Here is a 25803-nt window from a genome sequence, read left to right as displayed (position 1 = left end):
TTCCAGTAGGCGATGATTGCTATGGCCCAGGTGGTCAAGCACCCGCAGTCCCCTCACCAGGTCCAGGACCAGGTCCAACAAGGCATTTCCCCTAGTGGGACTGTGCACCTCCTGGGTTAGATGGAGGGCCTGTAACTCAGCTAGGAACTATGTGAGCAGTCAGACCTGGCTTTTTGTATTGCTCTTTAACGTACAGCGCCACACCCCTACCTTTCCTTCCCATTCTATGCCACTCATACAGCCTATAGCCCTTGACATTTACCATCCAGTTGTGCGTTGGATCCCACCAAGTTTCAGTGAGCTCCACTATGTCTAGGTTTGTTTCAGCTAGCAGGAGAGAAAGTTCCTCCTATTTGTTCTCCATACTATGAGCATTAGTGTAGAGGCCTCCTGAGGGTGTGCCTCCCCAATCCCAGGACTCTCCAGGTCCCTGTCTCTCACCTGGGTATTTCTTGTGCTTGTTGCCTGTCTTGGCTGGGCTGTTCTTGTGGGTGTCTCTTGGTTTGGTGCTCCGTGGCTCTCTTGGTCCTCTTCCTCCCCCTCCCCTGGACAAGCCAAGTTTAAAGCCTGCCGGAGGAGATCAGACAACCTGAAAGAGAACACATACTTACCTTTGGGGGAGAGGTGAAGCCCATCCCACCCGAGTATGTCTTTTGTTCTGAAGTGTGGGTCATAGTCCAGAAAACCAAAGCCCACTGAGAGACACCATTCCCAAAGCCACAAGTTGACATCCCAGGTCTTGCGGCGTCTTCCATGTCTGTTCGATGGAAGGATAGATGAGAAGACAATCTGTGCCCCTATCTGCTTCAGCTTGTCCCCCAGAACTTGGTAGTCTTTCATCAGGTGATCTGGACTGCTCCTGGATGCATCATTAGTGCCCATATGGATTAGGACCAAGGGGTAGTAATCAGTGGGCCAGATGAGGGCCAGGATCATCTCTGTCAACGTTCTGAATCCAAGCTCCGGGCAGACAGTAGACCTCATGTGTCACGGGATCCTGATTCCAGATGAGACCCTCTGTTCCTCTCAGGATGGACTCATCTATGATGAGTACCTGACATCTCTTCTTCCGGCTCAACTTGCCTCCTTCAGCCCATTCTGTGCAAGGAGTGACCTCCTCACCAGAGGTTTCCTCCTCACCTTCCTCCAATGTCTCCAATGTCTCCAGGGCCTCATACCTGTTCTGCAGCAGGACTGGGAAAGCTGGTACTGCACCACCACAAGCAGCCCTGGCTCTGGAGGGGAACTTCTGCCATTCCACTGAGGGTGCCTCCTGGGGCTCTTCTGTCTTTGGTGCATGGCCCTTCAGGGAAAGGAAATACTCATCAATTTCATCCTCTGCTTCCCTGATCCCCCTCAGCCTGCTAACCTCTTCCTGGAGCTCCCTCACCTGCCCCTCCAAGGCCCTAAGATGCGTGCCTGTGGAACAGGAGTGGGGACCCCTATTCCCTGCACCCCTGGCTCCCCCCTTCAAAGGATACTATCCATTGAGTCTAAGCTGTTTTCTCAAGCTGACCCAATAAACTCCAAATCACATTAGTAATGCAAGATTGATAGCACAGAGCACTGATAAGAAGCCCTAATGGCTTTCATCTACAGATCACCAGTTCAAATCTGCCTGTCTTTGGTGGCAGTGAAAGTCATTATTAGGTGCCTATTTAGTGGCCTAGGTGACTGGAGTTCACAATCGCACCCATTTGACTTGTCTCCACATAACGGTTGCAACTCATGGGTAGCATCACCAAAGCAACTCAGTAGTGGAAAGAAATGCAGACTGAACTGAGAAAAATCATCTAAGGGGGATCAATGCATAGTGAGGGGCTGATAGAAGAAGTTTGTATATCTGATGACAATGCTGATCTGTGAATTATCATGACAATTTCCCAGGGCCACCACTTTGACAATTTTGTCAAAAACGAAAGTGATATAGTTTATAATACAATTGTAACAGGGAATTGGAGCTTAACCTTGCTACACTCATCCTCCCCGATGAGCCTGAGCTAGAAGTGCTGCAGTGAGATTCCCCAGCCATGGGTAAGGCCCATTCAAGACCGACAGATTTGTTGACTGGAAGGGGGAAAGCAGAAGCTAAAAGGTCTTTGGCATCCCAGGCCAAGAAACCCCAGACTGTATACAGCAAGGATGAGAAGGTGTCCTCTGGAAAAGGGAAAGAGCCACGAAGAACTTTCCTGGTGCCAGTGTAGAGGCACGGGCAAATCCTGAAAGAATGGCAGTGAAAGGAAGAAGTCTTGTCTTCTTCATTGGAAACACAAAAGGCTGGAGGATCCTGTGACCTGCAAGAGGCAGAAGGAGAGAGACTTCTGACACAGGCAAACTGAGTAAGGAGTGAAGCTCCAGATGGGGGAAAGAGATGCAGACAAGGAGCGTTAAGGGAATTAGAGTTTCTGGCTGAAAGCTGGGCATGAGGAAGCAACCTGAGTTCTGACGGAGGTTGCACCTGAATATAAGCTGTGACCACCATTAGCCAAGAGGACTTTTATCTAGTAAGAGTATTGGGGAAAGGGGGCTTGAATGCTCTAGGAGTGGGTAAGCATCCGATCCCGTGGCCCTCTATGGCAGGAGTGTCCTGTGACAGACCCCTGGGAACCAACTAAGGACCAGTGTAGTCACGCCTGTGATTTTTTTGTTTAAAGTAACTTGATTTGTAAATAGAAGTCCAGAAGACCCTGTGGACAGTGTAATGAGGGTCTACTGAGTTCAGAGGGCCCTAAAAAGGGAAGAGACTGAGAGTACTGACTTGCCAACCCTGAGCTGTTATATTTATTTTCTCAGTTTATATGTTTCAAGGTAGAGAACAAATGAACTGGTAACAGTTGTAATTCAGTTTGGGTTGTGACCGAATGGTTATATGAGAGAGAGAGTGGTGAACTGTAATGCTCCATTTGATGGCCAATATCATTAAGATCAATGGCTGAGAGATGTAATAGGGTGTAGAGGTGGAGGAGTCCTGGGCATTGGCAGCAGTACATGCAACACACCTGATCAGGAGTTCTGAGATACAGCTTTTTTCCAGCCTCCTATTAGATTCAACACTAGAGTCAATGGTGGGCAAGACACAGCGGCAGAGAAAAATTTAAGGTCTGAGAACAAAGAGGTGCCAGTACCGATAGCCCCCTGTAACAACATTGCTCTTATATAGAGCTTTAACAAGCAGATCACAAAAGCATCTATAAAGACATTAATCACTGTTTTACAGAGAGAAAACACCACTTTCCCAAAGTCACCCATGGAAGAGCCAGCTGGAATTCACCTTTGATGCTATATCCATTAGATCACTCTGCCACTGAATTGTCAGTAAGACAGTACTCACTTGCTAGTAAAAGTATACTAGAAGAATACTGAAAATACATAAAAATAGGCATCACAGAGAAAAGCAGAAGGGGGGACCCCAAAATACAAAAGGGGAGTCCCAGGGACAGGGACCCACAGAGGCAGAAGAAGGGAAAAACAAGGGTAAAGGAAAATACCTGCAGTGGGACCCGCGTCAAAGCCAGAATGCGAGAAGGGACTCACGTGAATCATCAGCCACACTTTTATACAGCTGCGGCCAGCCAGTGACGTCATCGGTGATCGCCGGCCGGTGGAAATAAAATGGGCCTCTGGTGAAGAGGCAGGGAGGAGAGAGGTGCCAGCGAGGGCACCAGCAAGAGGTGTCTCTCCAAAGCTCCTCCGGGAGTGAGAAGAGCCGGAGGCCACTTTCCCCCGCAGGGAAGAACTCTCCAGCACAAGCTGCAAGCCAGAGACTGCTGGCAACAGTGAGAGGGGCCAAGAACCAGAGGCAGCTCCCCATGGTCAGGAACCCGGGCGTTGGAACAGAGGAGCGCGGAAGGAATGGGATGAAGAGCTGGCAAGCTTGTAATGTCAAGTCATTGAGGGGGAGGGGGATCATCAGGGCACCAACCTTGGGACTGATTTAGATGATCCACCATCAGTGATCCTGTGCTGCAGACCTGCTGCAGCTGGAGCCCATCCCTCAGCTGCAGCAGCCTGAGCCCATGCTCATAACAAGTGAGCCGCTAACATTAGGTTTAGCGTGATGTGTGGAAGTGCTGCAAATGTGCATTCAGATGTCATGCTCCAGAAGTCCATGTTCATATACTTATTGTGAAATACGAAGCACAAAAGGAGACTAGGGTAAAGCATCCTTATAACACAGGCCCAAAAGTAAGAAACAAAAGAAGTCACTGTGCTTACAGCTACATAAACCACCTCTCCTCATAGGTAAATAGATTTGGACTCCCAAGTCCAGACACCCCTATGCACTTCCAGACCCATTTGATTTATCTCATACTATGGTCTTCTGTACTGCACGTCATATGTATGTATAACACACACATATATAAATATATATATAAATCTCCCAAAAGGCAGCATCTTGAAGACTCTAAGTCAATTTATTTTAATCTAATCTTCATCTGTAATGGTTTTCTTGGCTGCAGCCATCAAGGAAACATCTTGGCAGGTAGGAAAGAATGAAAACATATAACATTTGTTTCTAATGGTTCCTATGCATCATGTAGTTTCCAGTTTCCAATACAGCAATGCCTGCAAAACCCATGAAATATGACTAGGCCTTGGAATTGACCCCCGATGTAAACTGAGATCTCCACAGATGAGAGCTCACTAAAATATGAACATAAAGATGTCAGAAACTCCTTAAAACCTTTAAAAATCATTGAGGTAAAGTCATGAAAATGAACTTTTCCATCCAAAGACAAAGAGAAACTAGGGTAGAATTTCTTCATCTAAACAACTGATTGCAGGTCAAGTCTAAGCCAATTTTATATTTTGAAAGATTACCCCTTTTAACTTCAGAATACCACTTTTTCTTCAGCTTTCCTACACTTCTGCTTTAAAAAATATCTTGAAGATACGTTACAATACTGGCAAAAATATTATTTGGGTACTTAAATACAAGATAGCCTGGTGACATACAAGTTGTGTCCTTGACCTAATAAGAAATCTAAGTCTCTCTGCCTCAGCTAAGAGCACCAATAGGAAGAGCAGAAAACCAAGCATGCATGACATTGCTCAAATGACAGTTTTCTGAAGATGAAGTATGGAAGGGTTAGTTTCGAAAAGGTACATTCAAAAGATAAGAAAGTGATCAGCACAGTATTCTGTCCTCAGATGGTGGCTATCCAAGGCAGAGTTGTAAGGCTCCACATTTTACTGGATGATTTTGTTATTACTCATTATACGATAAGGGAATTTTAAGGCTCGGGTACTTCAAAACCACAAAGAAATCCACCTTCCAGAGAACCTAAGTCAACGGGGCAGAACCAAGAATAAAAATCTGGTCATCCTCTCTAATAATAAAGCAATTCAAGTCAATCAGGGACAACTGTTTTGTTTGTTTGTTTATTGGTGTGCCCCAAAGTATATACATTATACTCCTAGATTAAAACTTTGCATCAGAAGGAAATACAGTGGAAGAGTTCATATCTTCTTTATGAGCTGCATGTACCCAACATATTTCATAGATTTCATAGACATTAGGGCTGGAATGGACCTTGCAAGATCATTGGGTCCAGCCCCCTGCCCAAGGGGCAGGAAGTCAGCTGGGCTTAGTTCACTCCAGCAAGATAAGTACCAAGGAATTTCTTAAAGGTATCCAAAGTAGGTGCTTGCACCACTTCTGACACTTACAGACTCTGGAGACTCAGACAGTAAAGAAATTTTTCCTTATGTACAGTCCAAAATGGTTTTCCAGCAGTTTATGACCATTAGAACTTGTCTTCTGTTGGGGTGCCCTGGTGAACAGACGTTCTCCCAGTTCCTGATGCATACCCTTTACATACTTATAGGCTGCGACCAAGTCACCCCTGAGCCTATGCTTCTCCAGGCTGAAGAATCCCATGCCCCTCAGCCTCCACCTCTCCCCCAGAAATAGGCATCCTGAAAAATCACATCTGTGAGATCAGGTCCAACAATTAGATATCAGTTGGTAAATAACCCATTTATGAAAAGGAGAAAATATACTGCAGAGGTGTGCAGTGAGTGACAGAATCAAGGACCTTTCTAATTTCAAAAGCACAGACCTCAGAGGCATAGGAAGACCAGTCCGGTATCTCTTTAGCAGTAGCCAACTACTTCCATAAAAGTTATGACACAGAAGTTAACTGATTACATTTGAGACACTGTTTTCCATCAGCCTATATCATAGTCTTTCCCATGAAGTAGAAGCTGGTTATCACTTCACAATAAAACCCCACAGTAGCGAAGTCGTCTACAAAGACCAATTATTATCGGCCTATGCTTATGGGCTCTCCCACTGCTGGATGGCAATGGTGCTACTTCTGAAGCTCCAGCACGAGGCAATGCCTTTGTGTAACAATACAACTAATTTATACAGATTATACTTTCTCTAAAGATTTCCCTGTGGGGCACAGCTGAAGAGTCCAAGATTTTAACACTCAACGAAAATGTGAATGCGGTAAGAAAATGTTGTTGTAAAGTAGATGGGTATATTTGTGCCAATTTCCAAAGATTGTACAAATTGGTTTGACATTTTAGAAAGAGGTCATCACTGAAACTTTCCTTATAATGTAATTCAGAGGAAAATTAACTTGATGGCAATTTAATATCTAAAACAGGATTTAGCAGCTTTGATATATGAACCTGAAACTAGAGGCACATATTATATTATTATTATTTCCAAATTTGAATATGGTTGTGAGTTTTGTTGGTTTATTTTTGTACTAAAACATTACCCTTCAGCAGGTGCTATCCACACATACAGCTACTAAGTATTCCCCTTGCCAATTTGATTTTTTTCTCCTCTACTTTAAACTGAGTATTTAGAATTCTTTTAAACAATCATCTCAGAGAATCCTTGTTAAATAATTATTAATATTAAGAATATCTGTGTGGTTTTGGAAAAAATAGAAAGCAATAAATCAAAAAGAGCAAGATACCACCTTGCCAAAAAAACAGCTGATTAGGCCGTTAAGTATTTCAACCAGTGAACACATAAGAGTTTGACAAAGTTCCCAAAGCCACTTCAAAATGGAGACCATAATCTCGAAACAGTGGCCTTTACACAATTCTATCCTGGTTACTTATGTTGTTTGGCTGATCATCTTATGTCTTTCAATATATATTGATCCCTAAAACAAAGCAAAAAAACCCAAACAAACCCTGAAGCTTAGTTATGTTTCTATCCTAAACTTCGTAAAGTGCACCTAATAACAATCCTAAACTCTTGGCAACCTACATCCTTTTCCCTACTTTTCCTTTACATAACAGTGCCTAATTAATACTTTTGCCTTTACTAGTTGTAGTTGCTCTATTCTACAAGCAACTTCTTTTTTCTTAAAACTTTTTCAGCAATATTCAACAAGTCAATACATTGCTCTTTAATATTTCTGAGCATGCATTTTTCAGCAGGATGCAATCTTTGTAATCATACACTGCCTTGTGGAGTATAAGGGAAGCCATATTTTGTTTTTACAAAATAAAAACTATGCAAGCCTTGAATTTGGGAAGATTTTGCCCACTAATAAAGGTTCAACTAATATTTCTGCTTCTGGACTGCCTTCTGGCTGAGCATCTCTCTTTCACACCTTATCACTACTAATCAGCTTCTCGCTTCTATTAGTTTTTTCAGTCTATTATTCCATGCTAACTACACAAAAATGGACAATTCTTCAAAACACATTACAGTTGTTACCGATCTGAGCCAGCACAGAGAAAAGCTGGCACAATCATTGCATGTAATGCTTGAATGGAAACAGTAAGAGATGGCTGAGTCTGCAATAAATCAGTAACTTCTGCTGTATCTTAAAAATTTAGAACGTTTGGTATAATGTGTTATACAGTGTGAGGTAACTGGACATTAAGCGTTCTACCAATCCAAGAATCTTTAACTGTGTTCCTTTAATTACATTTGACATATACATTTTCCTTCTGGTATCTTTCCTGCCAAAGAGAAAGTTTTCCCTCTAGGTATGAATGTTAGCATCAGCATCATAAACAGTCACAATGCTAGCCAGATGACTTCTAGCTTGTCGTCTGAATCAGGAATACAACAATCAGACCAAGGCATCTAGAGAGTTTTCATCATGAAAACTGGGGTGACTTAATTTAGAAAGCTAACAGTTAAACTACAAAGTCCTTTTTCTAAACACTTTCAGATGGAAGAAGTATTTTACATCACATGGGGTGATCCATTGGATTTGGAGTAACAGTCAGTTCAAGTAAGCACCTACAAGATCAGATGCTTATGCAAACTGCTTCAAAGCTAAAATATTAAAATCACATAGTCTCTCTCAAATATTGTCAGATACTACTTAAATTCACTTGTGCCAGAGAGAAAGCAAGAATTGTATTTCCATGTGGCAGGGCATTGTTTGTGCCTCTCACTTAAAGGGCCTGGAGCTGGCAGCTGCCAGGTGCCTGATTATGGCAGTCATTTTGAACCAGGGGCTGCCGATATAAACAGGGCAGTTCTGCTGCTGGATGTCAGGCAACAACATTGCTTGGCTGGAGGGCTGCTGGTATCATCTGGAGGTAAGGACAGAGCTGTAGGGGATGGAAAGGAGGCTTCTGGTCCTGGGTATGACCTAAAACTGCACCCTGCCAGGAGTGGGTGGCCTGGTGGGGCTCTCAGTGGTGCGGGAGCCCCCAAGAAATACCAGGCCAGTTACCACCCTGGTGAAAGGTGGGTTGGGGCACCTTAACCCCTAGCCCCCACAACCAGGTGGGTTACCCCTTGTCTGTAAGGCAGACTCCAGGAAAAACAGTATGAGGCCATGGACTCACGAACCCATCTGACATTTCCCACAACTGGTCAATACTGGGGGCAAGAGCCCACTGCGAGGAACACCCAAGAGGAAGGGTCAAAGTTAGGCTCCACAGTGGCGAGAGGCACGCAGGCAAGCCCGCCGCTCCCCTGAAGCCCCCCAGCGGCTGCGGAGTCCCCCTCCCCCCGCCAAGCCCCAGCACATCCGGAAGCAAGAGGGGCCTGTGGTGGGATGGGGTAACCACTCACTGAGTGGGAGGAGGTGGCTGTGTGGAGCCGGGCCGGGTCAAGCCCCGCCCAGGCCCCTATTTGGCCCAGCCCCCCAGGAAGAAAGAGAGATAGGAGGGGGTACTCACCAGTACCCCTCCAGTAGGGCAGGGCCCCCCCTTGCCTGAGAGCAGCTTTCCCCAACAGCGGGCCCACTGTGCATGCACGCAGTTTAAAAGGGCCCGCCAACAGCAGAAAAAGCCCCCGTTGGGCTCTGGAGCAGCGAGAGATGCACGAGTGAAAGCCTACCACACCCCCGCTCCCCTGAAGCCCCCCAGCCGCAGACCCCCATGCTGACTCCCCAGCACAACCAGAGACAAGCGGGGCCCGTGGTGGGAGGGGGTTAACCCCTCACTGCGTGGGAGGAGGCGGCTGAGTGGAGCTGGGCTAGGTCAAGGGGAAGTCCTTTGTAAATCCAGATTTGAACTGGTCTGATAAATGCTGAGCTGGGTGTGTGTAAATGTGGGTTGATTAGCATTTGGAGCACAGATTCCCCAACATGCAGTGCTCCCCTGCTTCTCTGATCCCAGGATTCACAGTGGCCTTTGCTTCTGGCATTCTGTTCTCCATCTCCCACATAAATGAGTTGTCATCTGGTTCCATTTCGGACGCAAATGAGACCTAGGGCAGTTGTTTCACTCTTGTCACCCTTATCTGGAGGGTTTTAGGTGTGTCTCCCACTGCATCTTAATCAGTTTTGTTTGGGGGGGCGGAATTTTTTGTGTCAGAGAGGCTGCATCCTGTGTCAGGGTTCCCCAAGAATGTGGAGCTGAGAGGTAACCGGTACCTCCTACCTGGCTTACACCAGGGGAATCCTCAGTCCTGGCATATCCTGGGGCTGCCACGCTGCCAGCAGTCCCACTAGGCCTCCCTGACCCTAGCAGAGTGCAGTTTTAGTGGTCATGCCCAGGACCTGGGGCTACCTCCTTCCCCATAGCCCAAGTGCATACCTGCAAGTTCATCCTGGCACGGAAGCTCAGCAGGGACATGTTCTTCCCTTGCTGGTTGGTGATGCAGTGAGTGTCCCCTCCAGCTCTGAGAGGAGGGCATTAACTAGGTCTTACAAAATGAAAAAAGGAAATAGGTGTGAATGGATTGAGGAGGGTGGCATTCACTCTGTCTGCACCTGGAGCTTGGGGAACCCCAGCAGGGGGAGGATCACCTTCAGGAACAGCAGCTGCTCCACCAAACCAGGATCCAAGCAGGTGCAGTCGGGTGTCACTACATCCCCAGCAATGCTAAACACCCTCTCACTCAGAATGCTGGTCAGTGGAAAGAACAGGTGTTCACAGGCAACTGTGGCCAGATCCAGCCACATGTGGCGGCAGCTTGTCCAAGGGGGTCACACAGCAGTGGCTTCACATCCTCGGTAAGATAGGGAGCCACCAAGGCCTGAGCACTACCTGCCTGATCATGGGGTCTGGTGCCTCTGGGTCCCATCATGGAAGCCATGCCCTTGGCTCACATTGGCAGTGCCTGTGGTGGAGCAGGAGACTAGCAGGTGGATGGCGTGCTAGCATGGGACAGTGGATCCCCCTCTTCCTTGTCCCCACCTCCGCCATTCATAACTCTCTTCATCAGCACCTCCATCCACTGATTTAGGCTTTGGCTGATGCATACAATTCCCTTCACCCTCAGGCCATGCATGGAGGCCAGCACATGGACCATATAGGATCACAAGGGATCAAGCCATTTCCTGATGCCCTCCTTCAGCTGCCTCACTGGTGCTTGGACATCTGGTGACAGCAGCTTGCCCCAGCCAGGAACATTGATCCCCTGGAAGCTCTCTTTTTGGCTCTGAAGTTTCCTCACTACAGGGATCACCTGGCTAAGGAGGCGTGCTCCATCCCAGCTGCTCCAGATGTGTAAGATGAAATGTAAGGTCACCTATGGACCTGCTCTGTGCAGCTCCTCCCTCAAGTACTTTCTGTATGCCTCATATAGGGAGGGCACCACTGTCCTGCTGGAAGTGGTGCACGTTGGCACTTGGTAGGATGGGGCCACAAGCACCATGAGCTGCTCAACTAAGGAGAAGGGCTGGCATCAACAGCAAGCATCTTCCTAGTGCTTTGGGTGATTTCACTCACCCTTGCAATGCGCCCTGCTTTCTGTCTGCCTTTCCCCCACTGTTCCAAGGTGGCCTGCCTCTGCTTTGCAGGGACGGGGCCTTGGAGCAAGAGGGGGACATCCCACTGGGCATGCTTCTGCTGGTGCCAGGCTGAGTGGTAGCACCTGTGAAGATGCATCAGCATCCTCGTGGTGCTCATGTGTTTTGTTCCCTTGCCCCAGATGTTGTTAGCTTGGCAGTGCAGGTAGATAGAATATGTGGGATCATCTGCTAGCTCAAAATGATCCCAGACCACACTACCTGCTCACTTCTGGGATGAAGATGTATGTTTGGATGCTGCACTTTTCCCTTCCTCAGCAGGTGGAGTCACAGCAAAAAGGGGAGCAGACTCAGCTGAGCTGCTTGCCTCCACACCCTCTATCTCAACCTCCTCTGAAGTGCCTTCTGGGGAAGGAGACCTGGCTCTAGGGGAAACTCGAGGGGTGTGGAGCACAAACTCAGCTTATTGTCCCTGCTTTCCCAGAATTTCCCTTGCTATGGCATTCAGATACAGCTCCAGCTCTTCCTCTGGCACTGGAAGGCTCAGCATAGGAAGTGAAATGGGGGTGGAGGAGACTGTCATGCTGGTGTTGGCACTGCTCCTTGTTGTCATGGTGGTGGAGGAGGGGGGTTATGGCTCATGCTCTTGGAGGGGATGTAGTCTTAGGCACAGGCAGTAGCACTGGCACTGCTCCCCTCTCCTTGCTGCTTGTGGAAGCCTAATCCCTTCTTGCAGGAGGAAAGAGGCTGTGTCTCAGTTTGTTGGTGGGGGCAATCTTACACTTCTCCCTCTACCCCAGCTTCTGCTCCTCCCTGAAGGCTACAAGCTGCCTTTCCAGCACACTTCATGGTGTGTTTCATAATGTCTTGCTATATACAAATATATAAATGTATCTGCATTCCTATATAAATTCTTTAAGGTGTGTAGTGTATGCTGCAAGGTATAAATGTACAGAAATAAAATATAAATGTACTTCCCTTCCTATATAAATTAAATTCTATAATGTAATATCTAATATAATTATAAAATTGAAAAGAATAAATCAATGAATATAATAATAATAATAATAATAAAAGCATCTAGAAAAAAGTAAAAGGTATTCTGGAATCTCTCTTGCTAGGCTAGGCTAGCAAGTAGGAAATCATTCAGGTTAATGGTAGTAGTAGCCTTTGTTATCTAATGTTCCTGAGCTGCTGGAAGATAGCTCACTAACTGTCAGACCCCAAGGCAGAAAGCAGGCCAGTTCAAACAATGCTGCCTTTTATGCAGTTTTTCCATCCCTGCCCCAGAGCACTGGGATTGGAAGGGACCTCAGGGAAGGATCACAGTCACTGACCAGCTACACAATCAATATTAGAGCAGTCCTTCCTCGCTCTTTCCCCTCCCTTGCCTTACTTTCTGTTTCCCTGCAGGCAATCCCAGCTTCAACTTTGTAACTTGAAACATTTCTAAACTTTCTAAACATTCTGACTGCCCTCATTTCATTTCAAGGCTGTTTTGGAGCCCTGCATTTAATTTTAATTTTGCTGTTTGAAGCTCAAAACAAGTTGAAACAGCATTAAAACAAAACAGCCAGCAAAATTTCACACAGCCTTAATCAGACAACCTGAGAAGTCACATACTTATTCTGAGGGTTTTATGATACAGAGCAAAGTTGTTAGGGTAACTGTATTTGGATCTCGGTGAGCACTGGATTTGCAACTGAATAAAGGCTTTTTCTGTGTCTCAGTGAAGCTGCTGACCACAAGGCAAAATGATATATTAAAAATAACATTGCAAACATTTCAACAAGCAGTTTTCTAACAAGGTTGTAGTATTGTAAAGAGCCCATTGTGTAAGAAGAACAAGATGCAGCCCACCAGCTTTAGTCAGGAGATAAAGCAGAAGCAAGACCTTGGAGCTGAAGAAGGAGTCAGCAAGAAACCAGAAAGAACCAGCAAGTGACCAGGAGAAGCCAGGTTCACGGTCTTATGCATGTGTTCTTAGCAGAGAGGCATGTAAATGAATAAAATGCATAGGCAATTCCATGCTAATGAAGTAAACAGTAAACAGAGGTGGAGCTTGAGGTAGGAGGAGACATGGGTGGAACAAAAGGAGGAATGAAGGTGAAGTAAATGTTAATGAGCATTAACCAAGGTATATAAAATGTGAAAAAACCCGAATGTTTAATGCAGGGCCCCAGTCTGTTGGTTTTTAGGGGACCTTTGCCTGAAGCTGTCTCCATTTTGAATTAAGCTGTTGCGAGCAATATGTGCTGGTGTTGGCTCCCTGCTTTCTCTGGCTAATGAGTAACAGGATCCATGAGCAATTGGATTATCATCTCCCTAGTCATTGGGTGCCGCATGTAGTTATGGTCTAACACTTTTCAAAGGCAGTGTCAGACCAAAGAACTGGGGTGGGGTGGACAACAGAAAGAAAATAAGTCAGTATCAAAGTACCTATGATGCATAGCAAACAACGAACTTGCAAGAAATCAAATTTGCCATTAATGACCTTAATTAATTAAAGTCAAATGACAAAGAATTGTCCAAACACTTCTCCACTTTTAAACCTATACTCAGGAGCGTAACGGGGTAGGTAAGCAGAACACAGGCCCCAGGCACTGCCTAAGGGTGGAGACAGCAGAAGGATAGGGAGGGGGCACCTCACTTTGCTTTCTTCAATCTGCCTGTACTTCTGAGCTAGGTGAAGCAGCCGGTGCTGTCATAGAGGCAATGTGTGTCAAAGTACAAGGTTTCTTAGAAATTGTAGCTTTGTAGAGCAGTTCACAGCCTCTACAGCAAGAAACATTCCCATTTTTTGTTGCCAAAATCAGCATTTTTTTTCTTCTAGACATGCACTTCAGCAAAAATAGGGTGAAATTTTCTCTCTGGAAAAAGCAAACTCCACTGCTGCTCTACAAAAGTATGATTCCCAGAACACCTTGCACTCCATGACACTGCCTGGGTGCTGCTTGATGCTGTTTCTGTACCCTGCAAGCCAAAAGGTAGAAGGAGACCAGTGAGGGTCTGGGGAGAGTAAGAGGTGCCCCAGGTGCACTTTTTCTATGCTATGCCTCTACCTGTACTCTCTCCTATATTTACCCTAGATTCCTTTTGTCCTACCTGCATTCATACAAAAACATTAGCTTCATTAGAATGAAAGAATCCATTTAAGTTTGACCATGTTATGGGTTGCATCTTGGGCCAATTCACTCCCATGGGCATATGAAAGGCATAATAGGTTAGGGCTGTGCATTGACTGTTTCCTGAGAGTTACTGTGCGTGAGTAATAATAGTAAGTAGTCAGGCAAGTTGGAAGATAATAACTGTTATTATGAAACCATCAATTATGTCTCATACTCCTGATTTAATACAGAAAGTTATTCAGAGGAGGACAATATTCTTAAGAAAAAAAGAGATGCAGCAAAATGAAAGGAAAAACAATTCTGATTATATTAATATTTCAAAACTTTAAAGGGCCAAAACCAGTTCTTGTTTCTATTCTTTGCAGCCTCATTGAAAAGCAACAAATTGTTAACCATCACACAAGCATGTGTTCACTGGTTAAAAAAGGGGAAAATTCAGGATTCCTGACTTCTATTCCTGATCACACTTCCTGTTCGAATAGGCTATTCATCATATTATTTCATTGTTCCAGAGTTTACCCTGCTCTAAAATGGGTAAAGCACACTGACATCATTGGATTGAAGAGCACAGGCACAACTTAAAATATTGATGCCCTGGATGGCATTGTGGGTAGAGAAGCACTTATTTCCTTTCACAGGGGCTGCTGAGGCAGCAGTGTTGTGGGCTGTTGCCTCAGCACAAGCCTCAGGCTGCTGCTGTGGTGACAGCAGTGGGGACACAGAAACCCTGGGGCTGCTATTCTGGGACTCCTTCCAAGTTGGCCCTGGGGCTGGAGCCCTGCTATAGGGTTGTGCAAAGCTTTGGGTGGCAATTCAATTCGGGAGAGATTCGGCCCAATATGATGGACAAATCTCCAAATCTGAACTGAATCAGGGAACCAGTTTAAAGGTTTGAATCAATTCAAAGATCTCTGAATCTTCCCCAGTGGCTGCAGCAGGGAGCTGCAGCTGACTTTGAGCTGGTAAGTACTAGGGGTGGGGGAAGGAGGGAAGGCTGGGGGAGGGACCATGGAGGACCCCTGCCAGCTCCCCTGAACCCCCACTCTCTCAGCCCCACCATGGGTGCCCCCCCAGCTCGGTACTTTAAAGAAAAGCCCCGATAATCACCGGGTGCTGCCCCCCACTGCCCCATGCTGGATGGGGGGGCTCTGCCCCAAGCCCCCCAACATCCCGTGCACCCCAGCTCCCCCATGGGTTCCCCACCTGGGCCAGCTTTAGTCCTTTAAGAAAAAAAAGACAAGGAAAACCCTAGGATTCACCACTTCTGCTGTGGCCTCGGTGTTCATGCAGAGCCTCTTATGTGGTCCGGGGCAGTGGGGATCTCCCCCTGCTGGCAGGAGTAGTGAGTTGGTGAGTTTGGGGAGGGTTCCTTTTTTTTTTCTTAAAGGGCTGGAGCTGGCCCATGCAGGGCACCTGTGGGGAGGGGCTGGGGGAGCAAGGAGGGCATCACGGGCTCATGGCAGAGCCCCCTATGCGGCATGGCGCAGTGAGGGGCAGCAGGGATTGACCCTCGCCTGGCAGCACCTGGTGAACCGTGGCTTTTTTTTTCTTTCTTTTTTTTTTTTTTTTTTTTTTTTTTTTAAGTGCCTGGAGTTGGGGCTGGGAGAGGGGTGCAAGATGGGCCTGGCCTGGCTGATTCAAAGATTTGGCCAAATTAAATTGGGACAGTGATTCAAATCACCGAATCAAATCACTGTCCCCCAAATCAGCCAAATCCAAATCGAATACTAGCCACTTTGCACAGACCTACTCTGCTCTCTCCTACCTTTGACCATTGTTGGAGGAAGGAGGTATGTAAATATTTACTATTAAAATGGCAGAAGTGCATTATTACAGCTGAGATGCTATCATGAAACCATATATATGAAGTCTCTCTAAGATTTCAACCTCCTTTGGCCTCTTCAAACAGATGCTATTTGGCAGTGTGCCAAGTGGAACTCAAGAAACCTAAGCTTGATTCGTGGCTCTGTTAGTGGCCTGCTAGTGGAGCTCATTAATTCACATCACCTCTTTGTACCAGAGATTTCTTACCTGTGGGAATGTAAGTGAACTCCTTTATAGCCTTTGAAAGCTACTGATGAAAAGCCTTATGCAAGAGTTCAGTATTATTCTATTAAACATAAACAAACAAACCCTTAGTCCTGCTAGAGAAGTGTTTCCTCCTCCTCCCCTGAACTGGAATTTTCTCCTCCAAATAAAACCTACCTAACACCTAAAATGGACAGTCTCAGGGATGTGACAGAGGTTTCTGTATAACACTGTTGTGCTATTTAGGTCTGAAATCCCATGACCACACACTTAGAGAAAGGGACTACTGGAAAGGAAGATTCCTGGAACTAAGCTTCCCAGAGACATACTCTAACCTACACCCTCAAATGCATACCGAAGTTCTTGGATTTTAAAGCCATGATATTTTTCTGTGTAGAACAGTTACGCTGTGACACTTTGGGGAGTGTTGTGCATTCTTTGTTTTTAATTTCTGACAGAGGGCTGCTCAATTGGGTTTTACTGTAAATTAAGGAACACCTATCTTATCGGCTGAATGGGGGGACAAGATAGACACAATCAATGTAATACTTTCTTAAAACATTCTAAAATCATTAGCATTTTTCCCACCTAGTAACTCAATTAACAAATGAAGAACATGTGGGAGACCTGAAACGTTTGTAAGGGGTGACTTTACCCTTTGCTCACGTGCCATGTATATATTTACACACACACTTGTCTATAATCAATACCCTCTGATAATACTGTACTCTAAAATATATTTTATTTCTTTTTCAAAAAGGTGTCGTCTTCATGAGAGGTATACCTAATAATCCCTTCATCAATATGCAGATGGGTGATAGACTGAATCCAGGAAAAAAAGGTGTTATGCCATAGGGCTTTAGCTAGCGTTTTCAGTGCAAGTCAAAATGATCCATTTTGCAATTACATTATATAACATTCCACTAAAAAATGTCCTTAGCATTCTGCTGCAAAAATTTGCCCTATCAAAAGATTCATATAGCTCTGTGGTGCTTAACCTCTGGCCTGTGGACAATATGTGGCCCACAGAGCCATGTCCACATTGCCCACTGGGCTCCACATGAGTTTGGAAATTTGTCATTGATAGCAGCATTAATTGCCACTCTCCTGCTGTCAAACTTCTGGACTCATGGGGAGCCCATGGGCCAGATGACATGGCTCCACATAGTAGATAATACCAGTTGGCAGTCAGGCTGGCATGCGGCCCGGAAGGCTGAGCACCACGGAAGCTGGTTCATTTAAACCCTTCACACCAAATTATTTCAGGCAAACTATCTTAGTTAAATGGAATATGACCCAGGGTATCCAGCTTAAATTACAAAGAGATATCATAGATTCACTAACCTGGCTAGTATTTTTGGTATAAAGCAATAATTGTATCAATCTTTCTATTCATGGTAGAGGTTTTCCAATAATTCTGCTCTACAGATTTATCAGTTCTTCCAATTTTTGCTTTTTTTTCTTCCAGGTTTCCACTACTTTTATTACAACATTTTGGTAATTCTTTCCACTAGGACCCATGACATCTTTAATTCTTCTTGGATTCATTTTACCAACATTAATCAAGGTGTATTCTGTTAATAGTAATGTAAGAGTAAAGCAAATGTAACACAATATCTGGCACTAGTTAATGACACAATCTAAAAAGTGAGCAAAATTAAGGCACAAATCTAAATCCCTATTGCAGAATTATTTGCAATTTACATATGGTTCAGTCATATTATTTTCTAAACAGTAGAATGAAAATGGAGACTAAACTAAACAAAATAATTCAGTTTCCTGACCAGACTAGGGCATTCATTAAGGTAAGATTTTTTTCCCCTGAAACTGAAACTTCACTATATGCCTTTTCCAAAGCTCTCTTGGGATGCTGGTTCAGATATTGCCATGCAGTTTTCAGTATTCTTTCTATGAGCTTCAGCATACCTATTTATCTGACTCCCTTAATCAGCTCCAATTTTTCATTGCATCACATTCAGTGGGTGTTCAGTGACTGGCAGACTAAACATCCAGAAAGTGGACTGCCAAACATTTTAGAGTTGCATACCACAAAAAAAAAGAGAAAAAAAAAACCAGAGAGAAAGAGGGAAACGTGCCTGTGATCCTGATGTAGCCAGGAAGACTTGTGGCTAGCAAAATGGGGCCCCGAACTTGGTTAAATGCTACCATTAAATAAATAATAATTATAGATTTTTTTTTTAAATCAGGATTTTACTACTCCTAGCATTTCCAAAATAGAGAACTGCTTCTCTTTCTTTTAAGCTCTCCCACTTTCTCCTTACATACAACTATATCAGGTTAAGGGACTCCCTATACCTACAAACAAAAGTCACTGCCATGGGCAGATGTACAGCCCCCAATATGCCAATGTATTTATGACAGATCTTGAAGTTTGTTTCCTTCGAAGTTGCCCTCCCATCCTCCTGGTATACCTCAGGTACATCATCAATGATATCTTCATAATATGGACCCATAGGAAGGTCTCTAGAGAAATTTCACCAAGACTAACAATTTCCACCATCCTTCAAATTAACTCTGGAATAGTCCATGGAACAGATTCATGTCCTAAACATTAGGCCTGTGTGAAGCGGCTAGTATTCACTTTGGATTCAGATTCGGGGGGCAGGGATTTGATTTGGTGATTCGAATCACTGTCCTGAATTGATTTGGACGAATCTGATTCAGAGATTTGGCTGACGCCGAATCAGCCGCATCTCCAAATCAGCCCCGTCCCCCGTCCGCTCTCTCAGGCCCATCAATGGCTGCTCTGCCTGGCCCCAGCTCCCAGCTCTTTGAAAAAAAAAATCCCAGCAGTCACCAGCTGTGATCCCCACTGTCCTCTGCTGCCCTGAGCTGTGTGTGGGGGGCTCTGTCACAAGCCCCCATCCCCTGCCTGCTCTCCTGGCCCTAGCTCCCAGCTCTTTTTTTTTAAAGTCCCCAGTCATTGGCTGCTGTGAGGCAGGGGGGTGATCCCCACTTCCCTCCTTTGCCCCATGCTGCATGGGGGGCTCTGTCATGAGTCCCCTGAACCCCACCCACTCTCCCAGCCCCCTCTCCCCCCATAGCTGCCCTGCCTGGCCCCAGCTGCTGGCTCTTTAAAGAAAAAGCCCCAACTCACCAGCTGCTGCCAGGCGGGGAAGAAATCCTGGCTGCCCACACTGCCACACACTGTGTGGGGAGCTCTGCCATGAGCCCCAGAAGCCCTGAGGCCACTACAGCGCCTGGTGAGTCAGGACTTTTTTTTTTTCTTTAAAGAGCTGGGAGCTGGGGCAGGGCGGGGGGATCAGGGATCATGGGGCCTGGCAGGGGTCCCCGCATGGATCCCCTCCCCCAACCTTCTGTCCCCCCACCTCCTACTTACCAGCATGGAGTCCAGGTCCAGCTCCCTGCTGCAGTGAGTGGGGACTGCCCAAATCTCCGGAGGTCTCAGAATATTTTCTGAATCAATTTGGAGAACTTTGAAACAATTCAAATCTTTTAACTGGTCTCCTGATTAGATTCAGATTTGGAAATTCGACTGCTGAATCAGGCTGAATCTCCTCCAAATCAAATCATCACCTGAAGCTTTGCATAGCCCTACTACACACTACAGTGAAGGTTTTCAGTGACCATACTGCCTTCACATTGTATTGGAAACCTATTAATGCCCGCAAGTACCTTCATGCCACCACCTTTCATTCTAAGCACATCACTAGATCTATTGTCTAGCAAGCTCTGAGTTACAATCAGATTTGCTCTGACCCCACTGACTAGGATGAACACCTTAAGGACCGTGAGCAGGGATTTTTACAATTACAATATAGTTCTAAAATGGTAACCACTCAGATCAACAAAGCCAGACCCAGACTTCACTCCAACCTGCTACAATACCAACATAAGATACATTATTAATGACCTCCAACCCCTTCTGGAAAGGGTGACTGTCTCAAGGTACCTCTCCTGGCTTACAGACAGCTCCTCAACCTCAAGCGGTGTCTCAGACAACAAATCAACAAGTTCCTATCCTCACCAAGGCACCAGGCCTGCTGTGTCCCCACATCAGTACAGACCATAAGATCACTACAGGGCCAGACCCTATACTGTGTCATATACTGAGAAACCTGTGGTCGCAGGGGGGCCTGCAGCTAAGGGCCCCCCATGCATAGGCAGCAGAAGTGGGGGGCTAATGGGGCTGAACTCCTCCAAACACAAAGCAGCAGCAGCAGCAGCAGCAGCCTTAGGGCAGCCTGGCTGCAGATTCCTACTGCATGGGGGGAGAAACGGGTACACTGAGCTACCCTGCACCGGCCCAGCTGGAGACAGGTAAGTTTCTTTTAATCTGATTTATTTCTATGGGCTTGGGGGAAGGGCAGATCAAGACCCTCCCCCACCCCCCAGCGCAGGAGAGAATGGGGTAGGGGAAGGGCAAATCATTCACCCCTGCCCCTGTCCCACTCCCTCCTGCACTGTGGAGATTGTCCCCCAGCCCGGCCCCCACTTACTGTGGGTCATGGGCCAATCGGAGCCTGGAGGCATGGTGCCAGGCAGCCAAGGGTGGAGAGGGCATGTGGCCCCCAGTCTTTGCATAGGCAAGGGCAGGCCACAGCTGCAAACTGAGCTCAGCATCTGCTCCATGTCTCTGTGCCTTGCTGCCGCTGCTTTGAACACGGTGCCCACTACCATGTGCCTCGCTGTGCCCACTGCTTTCAAAGTGGTGGCGCTGAGGCATGAAGACGCAGAGCAGAGGCTGAGCTCAGCTTGCAGCTATAGCCTGCCCTCAACTGTGCAAAGATCAGGAGGGCCACGTGCCCTCTCCCCCTTGGATGCCTGGTGTTGAAGAGGCTCTGGAGAGGCTTCCGGGTTCTTCCTGGGGACAACATAGGGTGGGGTAGGGCAGGCTCAGGAGTCCCAGGGGCTCCATCCCCTCCAGCCCAGCAGTGCAGCCAAAGCTGACCCCACTCTGGGCCCTGGTTCTGGGCCCTCCCAGCTGTTGTGGGGAGGCAGCTGGGGTGGGGAGGCAGCTGGAACCGGGGCCAGGAGGCAGCCAGGGCAGGTGCTGGAGCCAGCAGGCAGCTGAGGCAGTCGGGGCCAGAGCTGGTGTGGCTAGGAGGCTGCCAGCACCAGGACTGGCATGGCTAGGGATGGGAGGCAGCTGGGGTTGGGGCTGGGGCTGGGGCCGGGGCCGGTGCAGCTGGGACTGGGAGGTGGCCGGGGTAGTGCAGTGCTGGGCAAGGCCGCTATCCCACCTTGGCCCTTCCCTCCTCAGACTTTCCCACTGGTATTGACATGTGTGCATCTGGCTTCTTGCCCCCCTCTCCCCACCCCACTGCTGGCAATGCTGCTGGCTTCTTTGGGGCTGGGGACCCCAAAATTATTTCTGGCAGGGGGCCCCAAAAATGGAGCACCTAATAACAGGGTGTACAACATCCAAGATTCATTCACCTGCAGTTCTACCAAATCATATATGCCATCACCTGCTTATAATGCCCCTCTGCTGTCTACATCGACAGACAGGGCAATCCCTACATGTAAAAATGAATGAATGAACACTGATATGACATCATCTGCAGAATGACTCAAAAGCCATCATCAGAACATTACAATCTCCCTCTATCACTGACCTCAAGATGTTTGTTTGTTTTTTCCTCTGAGAAAAGCAAAGTAAACAATTTGAATGGGAAACTGTGGAACAAGAAATCATCCACAAACTGGACTTCGTTAAGTATCATTTAAACAGGGACTATGAATTCTTGTCTCAATACCTGGATTGTTTTTTGTGAACCTGTGGCAGGGCACTGTTTGTGGCTGCCAGTTTAAGGACTGAAGCCAAGCAGCCAGCAGGTGCCTGATTAAGGCAGCCATTTTAGACTCAGGGCTGCTTATATAAACAGGGCATTTCCCTGCTGGTAGAAAGGTAGCAATACCACCTGGCTGCCAGGCTGCTAGAATACCTGGAGGTAAGGGAGGAGCTGTAGGGGATGGTTTAGAGTCTCCTGGTCCTGGGCATGACCTAAAACTGCACCCTGCCAGGAGTGGGTGGCCTGGTGGGGCTCTCAGGGACATGGGAGGCCTCAGGAAATGCCAGGCCAGTTACCACCCCAGTGAAAGGTGGGCTGGGGTGCCTTAACCCCAGCTCCCAAAACTGGGTGGGTCACCCACTAATAGGGCCAGAAGGTGGACACAGAAGTGAGAGGGGAAATGATTCAGGGAACTAGGCAGCCCTGAATGAGGGCAGAGTAGGCTGCCTGAATGAAGAGAACTAAGAGGGGTCCTGATTGGAGGATTCTGGGGTGCAGTATGGGGGCCAGTGATGATAAGAACAGTGGATGCCATCTGTGAGGCATGGGCTGCGGTTTAGGGGAGGTATGGAGCCACAGATACCATCCCTTGGCATTGGGGCAAGGAAATGGGCAGCCTCCTGCTTAACTAACAACAATTAATTAATTAACATCAAGGCATGGTGGGCAATAAGGCAGGTGGTTAGCCCAGAAACAGGTGGGTGAGCTGAGGACAGATTGGCTCTGAGAAAGCCCTCCTGTTACAGACCCTCTTTGTTGCTATGAGTTTACTACTCATTAATTTTTCTTAGCACTGCCCTGCTAGCCCCATCTCTCTCTCTCTCTCTCCCTTCTTTGGCTTTTGTATTCAAATTCCTCTTTCTTCCATATACTCTGCTTTCTGCACGTTCTTTCACAGCATATGATGAAGTAAACTTTGGTTCATGAAAGCTTATGCTATATATATATATATATATATATATATATATATATATATATATATATATATATATATATGAAATCCTTTCCCATTCCCAATATAATCCAGGAAGAATGAAATATAGTGGCCATTTTGAAAGAGAGGTAGTTAGGTAGCTGCGTTAAATTTAAGTCAGTCAGAAGGCAAGGTAGATATACCTTCATAGACTAACAAATTAAGACGTGCATAATTGACAGACAGGGCAGAAATTACTTAAATCTGACTCTCTTCCAAAACGGCCACTATTATTCACTCTTCCCCACATTTCCCATCATTTTCCCCCTCTTAACCTTAAGCCTCTTGTTGGGCCTAATTCTTCCTTCTGGGCAAGCAAAGCCACACTTTAAAATTCAATACATATTTTTGCTACCTTTGGCAACTGCCTGATCTGCCTCTAGGGTAGAACCAGCCTTAGAAGTTCACTGTCTTTTCAGATACTGTCAACACTGATCCCAAATGAGCAGGAAAATGTCTTTCAACAGAGTTTCAAGCCCCTCTCTTCCCAAGAGTTGAACAAATTGGCAAACCAAGCTCCTGCTGAAAAGAGGCTCTTGGACTTGAACTGAGAATTTTGCATACTAAACGTATATGAAGGGCTGCTGGTGTAGCCCTGTAGGCTAGGATTCTCAAAGGAATCTAAAGAATTTAGGCCTTCAAAATGCCACCAAAATGCAGGGAGATCTGGGTACTTAACACCTGAGAAAAACCTTTCCCCATATTTCTGAGTTACTATCAGTTGTCAAATTGAAGTCATATAATCTACCTTGCCTTACTAATTTTCATGTAGCAGGAAAGGCTGCTTGTTAGTACAACATTTGTGGAACAAAACAGTGATTATTAAACAGTGGCAGTTGGGAAACAGGTGCGGAGGGAGCAGGGTACACGTGTACCCACCTTACCTCAGCAGCAAAGGCAGCAGCTGCAGAGGAGACAGCAGTGGGGGCAGCAACAGCTGATTTTCCCCCTAAGATAAGTGGGGCAGAGGGTACAGTGCAGCTGAAGTGGATCCAGAGGGGAAGCCCTCCGGAGCCTTTTTAGCTCGCCCGACAGGGCATTCGCGCAAGGCGTTTGCATGAGGTAGCTGCCCAGAGCGGCACCTCTAGCGAGCAAAAGCAGCAGGTACAGCTCTGCAAACATGGTGTAGACGCGGAGCACAGCTGCCAGGGGCCCCGCCTGGGTGTGGCCACCTGCCATGGGCTCCTCTGAGGCCTCCACCCAGATGGAACACATGGTGGGATAGGTGGCCCCTTGCCCCCCTGTCTGTTTGGGGGGGGGGGGCTCAGTGGGGTCCTGGGGGGGTGGGGCCTAGTGGTTCCCTTGTCTGCCCCTCCTGTGCATGACTTAGGGCCTTGAAGGAGCAGGTGAGGGAGCTACAGGATGAGGTGAGCAGGCTGAGGGGGATCAGGGATTCAGAGGATGAAACTGATGCCTATTTCTGTTCTCTGCAGGCCCAGTCACCCACTGTATAGCCCCCGGTCGCCCACTGTATAGCCCCCACAGGAAACGCATCCAAAGCAGGAGTGGCAGAAGGTGTCCAAATCCAGAGCTACTAGGCCTAGAGTGGTGGAAGCTCTCCAGGTTCACCTGGGGAACAGGTTCGATGCCCTGGCAGCTGTGAAGGAGAAAGACAGACAGTGAAATTGCCTCCGGCGGGCACAATGCCACTCCCCACATGGTAAAGAATGGGCAGAAAGCAAACACCAGCAGGAAGAAATGCCGGGTCCTTGTCATCAGAGACTCCACCCTATGAGAACTGGAAGATCCCATCTGTCGGCCTGACCCCATGATGTGGGAGGTCTGCTTCATGCCTGGGGCTCAGGTTAGAGACATCACGGAGAGGATCCCGGCCTACATCCAGCCTGCAGACCAGTACCCCATGGTTGTCATCCAGGTGGGGACGAATGACAAGGCTGGGGCAAACCTGACCACATTATGAAGGATTTCAAGGCTCTGGGGGACAAGCTTAAGGAGACGGGGGCGCAGCTGGTATTCTCCTCTCTTCTTCCAGTGAGTAGGAGGGGACAGTGACCTGCATTGGTGAGGTCAACCGGCCTCGTGGTGCTGCCAGGTAGGCCTTGGGTTCTTTGATAATGACCCATGCTTTTGGGCGGAGGGCTTGCAGGGTGGGATGGGCTTCACCTCTCTCCTAAAGGCAAGCGTGTCTTCTCTTCCAGGTTGGCTGATCTCATATGGCGAGCTTTAAACTAGCATCTCCGGGGGAGGGGGCCGCAGGAAGACAAGGAGACACCACCCGAGCAAGACGGGTAACAAATGCTAGGAGTGCCCAGGTGAGAAACGGGGGTCCAGACAGTCTCCCAAATCGAGGGGTGGCACATGCTGCTAGGCAGGGCCTTAAATGCTTATATACCAATACTCGTAGTATCAGAAATAAGCATGAGGAACTTGCCCTCAGAATAGCCAGTTCAGACCCAGACATAATAGGGCTTACAGAAACTTGGTGGGATTCATCCCATGACTGGGCAGTTAGCATTAGGGGCTATAGGCTTTACAGGCTGGATAGAGAAGGAAGGAAAGGCGGGGGTGTAGCACTCTGTGTCAAGGAGCAATACACATCCTCTGCCAGCAAAATGGGTTAAGAGGGGCAAGCGGAAGTGCTCTGGGTCAAGATACAAGGGGGCCATGGAGAGAGGGATCTAACAGTGGGGGTCTACTACAGACCCCACAACCAAGGGGAGGAGCTGGACTGGGAATTTTTGGGCCAGCTTGTAGAGGCACTTAAGGCAAGGGATGTAATTGTCATGGGTGATTTAAAT

General features: G+C 47.1%; 1 long non-coding RNA gene across 1 annotated transcript in view; it reads right to left on the bottom strand.

Annotated features, from left to right (window-relative positions):
• Positions 1-1167: 1167 nt before the first annotated feature.
• Positions 1168-25803, bottom strand: part of LOC149859654 (uncharacterized) — a 61590-nt gene continuing 36954 nt past the window's right edge. The window contains exon 3 of the long non-coding RNA XR_016443551.1: positions 1168-1303. This is a non-coding gene — a long non-coding RNA (uncharacterized LOC149859654). The remainder of the gene's footprint in view (positions 1304-25803) is intronic.

Source organism: Crocodylus siamensis, chromosome 7 (assembly GCF_052110815.1).
Source record: "Crocodylus siamensis isolate JL-2025a chromosome 7, ASM5211081v1, whole genome shotgun sequence".
In the NCBI taxonomy this organism is placed as follows: Eukaryota; Metazoa; Chordata; order Crocodylia; family Crocodylidae; genus Crocodylus; species Crocodylus siamensis.
The sequence above is the reverse complement of the archived record's forward strand: the minus strand, read 5'-3'. Positions and strand labels throughout refer to the sequence as shown.